Below are 8,126 nucleotides of genomic sequence, written 5' to 3'. Positions count from 1 at the left end.
TGTTATGATGGATCGGGTCGTATGCCTCAGCATTTTATAAAATACTCTTATGAAGTCGTAAGTAATAATTGGCAAGAAGCCAACATATCTGACGAGCTTTTCCTGATTGAACTATGACGACCTACCTGGTAAGGTCCATTATATATATATTCCGATTGAGGAGGTAGCTACTAGCTGAGAGTTGAGTTATTGCTGAGAGGAGGATTGTACCATGTATTATACTTGTTTTTCGCTTATTTACTCTGACTCGCACATGTTTACTTCTACTGTATCTGTCTTATTGGACTACTATTATGTGTTGATGTCGACCCTTCGTTACTAATTCTCTAGGTTAGTCTAGATACTTACTGGGTACACGTTGATTTTCGTACCCATGCTACACTTGTTGTACTTTTTGTGCAGGTACATATATGTATTATGGTCTTTTGGGCGCAGAGGTGCGGCTAATGCAAGGACTTTACCTTGAGCTGCATTTCATGTTACGATACGCAACCTGCAGAGTCTCCATCATAGTTATTTATATTCTCATGTCTAATTTGTATTCCAGACAAATGATGTATTTTATTATATTTCCTAGTTAATGCCCATGCACTTGTGACACCGGATTTTGGGGGTTCCTTCAGGTTATTCATTACTGTGGTTTGTATAAATATTTTTATTTACTCTGTAAATCCTGTTTTATACTGTTCAATTAAGGAAAATTATGATTTCAAAATACTAGAAGGAGTAATCAAATTGATAAATCACTATTGGCTTGCCTGACGGCGATGTTAGGCGCCACCACAGCCTATAGTGAATTTTGGGTCATGACCTATGGTGGGCTGATTTTGGGCAGGTCAAAATGGGATGAGTCAATAAATGTGCGGGTCATGTTACTTGGAGTGAGATGAATTGGATTAAGATTAGCTAAAATTTGGGTCATAGCCTAATCACCCAATTCTTACCGAGCTTTAATTAATGTGCGTTGTTTTCTTATGAATTATTTAATTATCAAAAAAGACTTTTTTTCTTTTGTTGTGGTCATATATAATATATCAAATAAAAAAAATTATTTTAAAGATATTTTAACAAAGTTACTCATGGATCAATTTGGGTTAAAAATCAGCTCAACTTTAGATAAGCTGATATGAGTTGAGTTAAGATGGGCTGAGTCAATAAATGAGCGAATCGAGTTACTTGGACTGAGATAGACTGGATTAAGATTAGCTAAAATTTGGGTCATAGCTTAATCCGCCCAATTGTTATCGAGCTTTAATTAATGTATGATATTTTCTTATGAATTGTTTAATTATCAAATAAGACTTTTTCCTTTTGTTTTGGTCATATAAGACATATCAAATAAAAAAGAATTATTTTAAATATATTTTAACAAAGTTACCCATGGATCAATTTGGATTAAAATTCAGCTCAACTTTAGATAGGCTGATATGAGCTGACTTAAGATGAGCTGAGTTCAACAAATAAGCGGGTCAATGACCAGCTCAACCCTGAGGGTGGATTGAACGAGTTAAATGGGTTTGGGCTCAAATTGTCACCCCTACCCGTACGGTTAGGAAACAATTGGGAATCTTACATAAATGTGCCAAATAAGTCTCAACTTACCAACTTCTAGCCATTAATCATACACTTACCAAAACTAGTCAAGCACATATAAAAATTAAAAACCCAAATAAATAAGGTTCTTTCTCTCCACGAATCACACTCAAAGATCTCCTTTCATATTTTCAAGCGTGATTAGCAATATGAAATGCAAGACGTAAAGAAAATTTCATGGATGAGCTAGAAAATAAGGTGATGAAATGCAAAAATATATATATATACAAGATTCCAAAAAAATAAGCGAAAATGGACCTTTTTCAATGGGTATGGTTGAGATTCATTGAAAATATACAAAATTTGAGGAAGATTGGAGGTGATTTGGACTGATTTGGTATCAAAATTCATAGTTAAAATCGAGTTCAAAATATTCTTCTGCGACACATGTATCACGCATGTATCTCACGCACAGGTATACATGAATATACATGCGATACATATTTGATACAAATATGATACATATGTGATACACGTATCATTTTTTTTATGTTCATCTTCTACTTCGAATTTTGAATTCAAACCACCTCAAAACTCCACCAAATCATCCCAAAACTAAGATTCAAGCTCGTTAAGATGTATCCAGTGTATTCTAATAACACTCACTCATAAAAAAAAGGCAAAAATTTGATTTTTTTGACTACAAATATCTAATTGGCTAATATTGGTAATATTTTATGAAATAGCCAATTTTATAATAAGCTGATTATAAATGGACATGGGTGATATTTTTCCAATATCATTTGTATCAAATTTCAAACCACACTTAAATTAAGATATACTATCGCCCATAATACACGCTAACTGATTGATAATATATACAATTGAAAAAACTTTATTCAAGAATAAGTTGATAACGTGTTATAAAATAAAAACTATAAAGTAAAGACAAGTATAGAGAGAAACTGACATATTATTCAAACTTCAAACTTATGTACATAATGAACTGAAAACTCCTCTATTTATAGAAGAAAGGAAGCAACTGCAAGGCTTTTCTTTAGCTGCTTGTAAGCTGTCTGCATGAGCTGCTTGCAACCTACATGTTTAATAAGAAGCTGCTGCAAATCATTTCATTGAGCTTCTTGCAACCTGCATGCATCAGCTGCTTGTAGATAAACTTCAATAGAGTACTAAATGGATAATCTTCTTCAGGAAGATTATCTATAGCGGAGTAATAAATGAACATCCACAATATAATTATTTTCATAACACTCCCCCTTGGATGTTCATTAAAAGGTATTGTGCCTCGTTAAAACCTTACTAGGAAAAACCCAGTGGAAAAAATCCTAGTGAAGGAAAAAGAGTACACATATTTAGTAATACGCTTTTCTAGCTGCCTCATTAAAAACCTTATAAGGAAAACCCTGTCAGAAAAAATCTTAGTAAGGAAAAAAGAGTACATCGCATATTTTACTCCCCCTGATGAAAACCTTGTTTCAAATATTTGAGTCTCCGCATTCCAATCTTGTATACCATCTTCTCAAAAGTTGAAGTTGGCAAAGATTTAGTGAATAAATCTGCCGGATTGTCACTTGAACGGATTTGCTGCACATCAATGTCACCATTTTTCTGAAGATCGTGTGTGTAGAATAATTTTGGTGAAATGTGCTTCGTTCTATCTCCTTTTATAAATCCTCCCTTCAATTGGGCTATGCATACAACATTGTCTTCGTATAAAATTGTGGATCTTTTATCACACTCCAAACCATATTTTTCTTGAATAAAATGAATCACTGATCTCAACCATACGCATTCCCTACTTGCTTCATGAATAGCTATTATCTCAGCATGATTTGAAGAAGTAGCAACAATTGACTGCTTTGTGGAGCGCCATGATATGATAGTACCTCCACATGTAAACACGTACCCGATTTGAGATCGAGCTTTATGGGGATCAGATAAATAACTTGCATCTGCATAACCAACAAGATCTACACTACCTTTGTTAGCATAAAACAAACCCATATCAAGAGTTCCCTTTAAATATCGCAAAATATACTTAATCCCATTCCAATGTCTCCGAGTAGGAGAAGAGTTATATCTTGCTAGTAAATTAACATAAAATGCTATGTCAGGCCTTGTAGCATTAGCAAGATACATAAGTGCACCAATTGCACTGAGATAAGGTGTTTCAGGACCAAGGAGTTCCTCATCCTCTTCTGGAGGTCAGAACAGGTCCTTATTCACTTCAAGTGATCGAACAACCATTGGTGTACTCAATAGGTGCACTTTGTCCATGTAAAAGCGTTTTAAGACCCTTTTTGTATAGGCAGATTGATACATAAAGATCCCGTTTGCTAAATGTTCAATTTGCAATCCAAGACAAAGTTGTGTTTTTCCAAGATCTTTCATCTCAAATTCTTTCTTAAGATATTCAATTGCCTTTTGGAGCTCTTCTAGAATTCCAACAAGATTTATGTCATCAACATAAACAGCAAGTATAACAAATTCTGATATCATTTTCTTTATAAAAATACATGGACAAATAACATCATTTATGTAACCCTTTTTCTGTAAATATTCACTAAGGCGATTATACCACATGCGCCCAGATTGCTTTAAACCGTACAAAGATCTTTGTAATCTGATTGAATACATTTTCCGAGATTTCGAATATGCTTCAGGCATTTTAAATCCTTTAGGGATTTTCATGTAAATCTCATTATCAAGTGACCCGTACAGATAAGCTGTAACCACATCTATCATATGTATTTCAAGTCTTTCATGTAAGGCTAAACTGATGAGATATCGGAATGTTATGACATCCATAACTGGTAAATATGTTTCTTCATAATCGACTCCAGGTCGTTATGAGAATCCTTGTGCGACAAGGCGAGCCTTGTATCTTTAAAATTCATTTTGGTCATTCCTTTTTCGCACAAAAATCCATTTATGACCAATTGGTTTTACACCAACAGGTGTTTGGACTACTGGTCCAAAGACCTCTCTTTTAGCAAGTGCGTTCAATTCTGATTGAATTGCCTCTTGTCATTTTGGCCAATCAGATCTTTGTTGACATTCTTCGACAGATCGAGGTTCACAATCCTCACTATCTTGCATAATGTTAAGTGCAACATTATATGCAAAAATATTATCCACCACTATTTTAGATCGATTTAAATTAATCCCATCACCAGTAGAACTTATTAAAAGTTACTCACTCACTTGAGTCTCGGGTTCATTGATTTCTTCAGGAATCTCAGAACTAATCAGATCTTGGGTCTCTTTAGGAGATCCCTTCATAATATCATTTTGATCATTTGTCGATTTTCTTTTTCTAGAATTTCGATCCTTAGAACCCAAAGGCCTACCACGCTTCAGGCGTGCTTTAGGTTCACTAGTTCTTATGCTAGTAGATGGTCTTGTTGGGACATCAATTCGTATAGGCACATTCTCTGCAGGGATATGTGACTTAGTTATCCTTTTCAAATCAGTAAACGCGTCTGGCATTTGATTTGCTATATTTTGTAAATGGATGATCTTCTGGACCTCCTGATTACATATAGGGGTACATGGATCAAAATGAGATAATGATGAAACTTTCCACATAATTTCTCTTTTGATTTCCTTTTTCTCTCCCCCTAATTGTGAAAAATTTGTTTCATCAAATCGACAATCTGCAAATCAAGTAGTAAATAAATCTCCTGTCAAAGGTTCAAGATAGCGAATAATAGAGGGTGTTTCAAACCCAATATATATTCCTAACCTTCTTTGGAGGCCCATCTTACTGCGTTGTGGTGGTGCTACTGGCACATATACAGCACATCCAAAAATTTGTAGATGGGCAATATTTGGTTCATGACCAAAAACTAATTGTGACGGAGAATATTTATTATAATGTATTGGTCTGAGACGGATAAGTGATGTTGCGTGCAAGATAGCATGACCCCAAACAGTAGTGGGCAATTTTGTTTTCATAAGTAGTGGTTTTGCTATCAATTGTAGTCGTTTAATAAATGACTCTGCAAGGCCATTTTGAGTATGAACATAAGCTACAGGATGTTCAACTTTTATTCCAACTGATAGACAGTAATTATCACAAGCTTGAGATGAGAATTCTCCAGCATTATCAAGGCGAATAGCCTTTATAGGATAATCTGGGAATTGTGCCCTTAATCGAATTATTTGGGCTAATAACTTTACAAACGCCAGGTTGTGAGATGATAGTAGGCAAACATGAGACCATCTTGAAGATGCATCTATTAGGACCATAAAATATCTAAACAGCCCACTTGGTGGATGAATAGGTCCACATATATCCCCATGTATACGTTCTAAAAAGGTAGGGGACTCAATGCCAACCTTCATTAGTGATGGTCTAATGATCATTTTGCCTTGATAACAAGCATCACAAGAAAATTCATCATTTGTAAGAATCTTCAGGTTCTTTAATTGATGCCCACTCGAATTTTCAGTAATTCGTCTCATCATTATTGATCCAGGATGGCCCAAACGGTCATGCCAAAGCACAAAAGTATTTGAATCAGTAAAATTCTGATTTACGATAGAGTGTGCTTCAACTGTACTAATCTTTGAATATTATAAGCCATAAGATAAAGTTGGTAACTTTTCTACAATGCATTTCTGACCAGAAATATTCTTTGTAATACAAAGATATTCCACGTTCATTTCATCTATTGTCTCAACATGATACCCATTTCGGCGGATATCTATAAAACTCAACAAGTTTCTTCGGGACTTGGAGGAGAATAATGCATTATCTATAATGAGTTTTGTTCCATTAGACAGAAATACAATAGCTCTTCCGGAGCCTTCAATCAAACTTATATTACCAGAAATTGTAGAAATATTTGCTTTTTCCTTATGCAAATAAGAAAAGTATTTCTGGTCTTTGAATATGGCATGAGTTGTTCCACTATCAATTACACAAATATCTTCATGATTGGTCTTTGATCCAAACATAATTTGAGGATTATCCATATTTTTCAAAATGACATAAACAAAATAAATATGATAGTAAATATTATTATCAAAGCATAACTTTTATTTATGTACAACAATTACATAACCATATTATCTACTACAAACAATAAAAATTAAAATATTTACATTTCTACAGATTCACTACCGATCACACGACTTGTTTCTCCTTCTGGGAGTGCAAAATAATCAGCTACATCCAAATGCATGAAGTCTAAATTATCTTCAGAAATAAACTTTGCTTCAGCATTTTTCTCTGTCTTCTTCAGGGAGGCTTGATACAGCTCAACCAGGTGCTTTGACCAGTGCCTTTTTCCTCCACATCTATAGCATACATGCATTTTCTGGCTTTGCTTCTTGTACCACTTCATGCTTTTGTTCCTTCCTTTTCCACTGCTGGTGGTGATGAGGGTTTTTTGGTGCATTGTTATTACCACGATTAGAGTTTCCTCCCCGACCACGGCCATGACCACGACTGGGGCCATGTCCTCTTCCACGCTTAGCTTGGTGGAAGTTCGTCTCATTCACTTTAGGGAATGGACAAGAACCAGTAGGTCGGCTTTCATGGTTTTTCATTAATAGCCCATTATGTTGCTCGGCTACAAGAAGATGTGAGATAAGTTCAGAATACTTTTTAATCCCATCTCTCGATATTGCTGCTGCAGGAGCATATTCGAGGCATGAAAAGTGGTGAAAGTTTTCTCCAACATATCATGATCAGTAATATTATTGCCACATAGTTTCAATTGGAAAATAATTCTAAACATAGCAGAATTATACTCACTGATAGATTTAAAATCTTGCAGCCTTAGATGAGTCCAATCATAACGTGCCTGTGGAAGAACGACCATCTTCAGGTGGTCAAATCTATCTTTCAAATCATTCCACAGTATGACTGGATCTTTAACAGTAAGATATTTCATTTTCAGGCCCTCATCAAGGTGATGGCGTAGGAATATCATTGCTTTGGTACGGTCTTGGTTTGATGCCTGATTTTTATCTTTGATGGTGTCTGCCAGACCCATCGCATCAAGATGAATTTCGGCATCAAGCACCCAAGACATGTAGCTTTTGCCCGATATATCCAGGGCTACAAACTCAAGTTTAGAAAGATTTGACATTATTTAGAAAAAGAAAGTTCGTACCTCTGATACTTTCAAAGTATTTTCTCGAGATGGCAGAGTCTCGTGCTGATAACGTGTTATAAAATAAAAACTGTAAAGTAAAGACAAGTAAAGAGAGAAACTGATATATTATTCAAACTTCAAACTTATGTACATAATGAACTGAAAACTCCTCTATTTATAGAAGAAAGGAAGCAGCTGCAAGACTTTTCTTTAGTTGCTTGTAAGTTGTCTACATGAGCTGTTTGCAACCTGCATGTTTAATAAGAAGCTGTTGCAAATCATTTCATTGAACTGCTTGCAACCTGCCTGCATCAGCTGCTTGTAGATAAACTTCAACAGAGTACTTAATGGATAATATTCTTCAGGAAGATTATATATAGCGGAGTAATAAATGAATATCCATAATATAATTATTTTCATAACAAATTTATGATTGGCAAAGTAATAGTTATGCTGTTAATCTTT

This window comes from Nicotiana tomentosiformis, chromosome 2, assembly GCF_000390325.3.
Source record: "Nicotiana tomentosiformis chromosome 2, ASM39032v3, whole genome shotgun sequence".
NCBI lineage: Eukaryota > Viridiplantae > Streptophyta > Magnoliopsida > Solanales > Solanaceae > Nicotiana > Nicotiana tomentosiformis.
Note: the sequence above shows the minus strand (reverse complement) of the source record.